Source organism: Lepisma saccharinum, chromosome 21 (genome assembly GCF_977018435.1).
Source record: "Lepisma saccharinum chromosome 21, izLepSacc3.1, whole genome shotgun sequence".
In the NCBI taxonomy this organism is placed as follows: Eukaryota; Metazoa; Arthropoda; class Insecta; order Zygentoma; family Lepismatidae; genus Lepisma; species Lepisma saccharinum.
In genome coordinates this window covers 13,930,674-13,932,531 of record NC_139249.1, presented here as the reverse complement: position 1 = coordinate 13,932,531, position 1,858 = coordinate 13,930,674, and positions in this window count along the sequence as shown.

Here is a 1,858-nt window from a genome sequence, read left to right as displayed (position 1 = left end):
GAATTGACAACAGGGCTCGAGCACTATTCGTTGGATTTTCGCGATGTCTCATGATTGGTAGTTCTTTCTGGAGTTGCGTGCATAAATCAGGGGTTGAAAAAATACAAACAAATAAAAAAAACAGAAGTGAACAAAAATCTAGATCGATGACATCTGGTGGGTGGGGGAGAACGTCTAAGACATAATTATCGTGCTGATGGCCGGTAACAACACTTTTGAAAACGTCACGCCACTGGCAAGTAAAGAAGCGATCTGGAGAGACATTGAACCACTCTCGATGACATAACCCCCCCTCCCTTTCTTTTTACAGATTTAAGCAACTAATGGAAATTATCGTACTTCTGTGCCTACCCTGCTAGGAACTCTACGCTTCGCCACTGGTTTCGTGTGCGTTTTCCGTCTTATTTTTATTATCATAATTAAATGCTTCGCTCTCAGCACAGCTTCACCTTCGTTATAGTTCCTGGAATTCACATCGGATTCGCAATATTTAAATATAACGCGTAATTTAAGCGTTTCTTCCACACGCTGCTATTACGTACTACTACTGAATGTAAACAAAGATCTACCCTACGTAGAGCGGCCATATTGGAAGCGACACTAGCACTCAGGTGGTAATTTTAATCGCGAGTAGAGCGACCACAAGGAAAGAACCTTGGACGAAAAATCTCCGCGCAGCTTTCCCTTCTTCCGTTCAGCTCGGCCCATAAGGAAGCATAGTCCACTCTCCCCCTTCCCTCCAAGCGGAAGTACGGTGCAAAAGAGTCGCGGGTCTGCGCAGGTTTCTTTGCTTGTGGTTCCACTAATGCGTTCAATATTCGCCTTGTTAACGTGAATGACTTTCGAAGCTTAAGACACCGTTATCAGTAATTCATCAGCAGCATGTTGTTCACTGTGCAGTGCATCATGCCAACCTTCGTGGCGGAGTGGTTAGCACAGAGCCAGAAGTCCCAGGTTCGAATCCCTTCATCAATTTCACCCCTCATCCTCATCTTCGCGATTAGCCAAAAGTGGCAGAAAAGAGAAGTAAAATAAACCAAGCCAAATCACTGTGCATTTATATTTCAGCGACACATTTCCACCTGGTGGTGAAAATTTGAACTTTTTTCATTCGCTTCACCATGGTCTCTATAGCCTCTATGCCAAGTTTCAGCACAATTCAATGCTTCCAGACCCATTTTGATGTAAACTTTCTTATTTGCTCATGAGGAATTCATCCATTACATATTTTTGTTACACCCTGTATGCAATGTACACACACACACACACATAATGAAACTTAATTTCTTCATATATTTGATAGTATATTTATTAATTTGCTTATATATTTTATAGCCCAATAAATATGTGTGTGTGTGTGTGTAGATGAAGATCCTCCTCCTCATCAATCATTCCTCATGATTTCACAATGTTCTATTAATGCGAATAAAAAAAAAATTTCATCTAGACATTACATTGTTCTAATTTTCTCTTCATTTTAGGGTGTACTGTCAATTCACGTAAAGTAGACAATAATTTTTGTCAGGTTTATATAATTTGACTCTAATACAAATACTAATGAGTTTTCCTTTCATTAGCGTGTCACGTAGGCCAGTTACGTGTCGAAAATTCCCAGAAAACGCCATATTGTTTCTTGCAGTTATGACCTATTCCGATTTCCTTTATAATAAATGGTCAAGAATATATCCATTGAATGTTGTAAGTTGCACATTAAAGTGTTGAATGGACTAATATTGATTTCTTAAGCCAATTTGAGGAGGTTATCATTGACAAAATAGGTATATTTGGTCGTAATTTTGCTGTACGCATGCGCACTGTCGAAATACACGCTACATTCCTGAAAAGCCCTAATCAACTT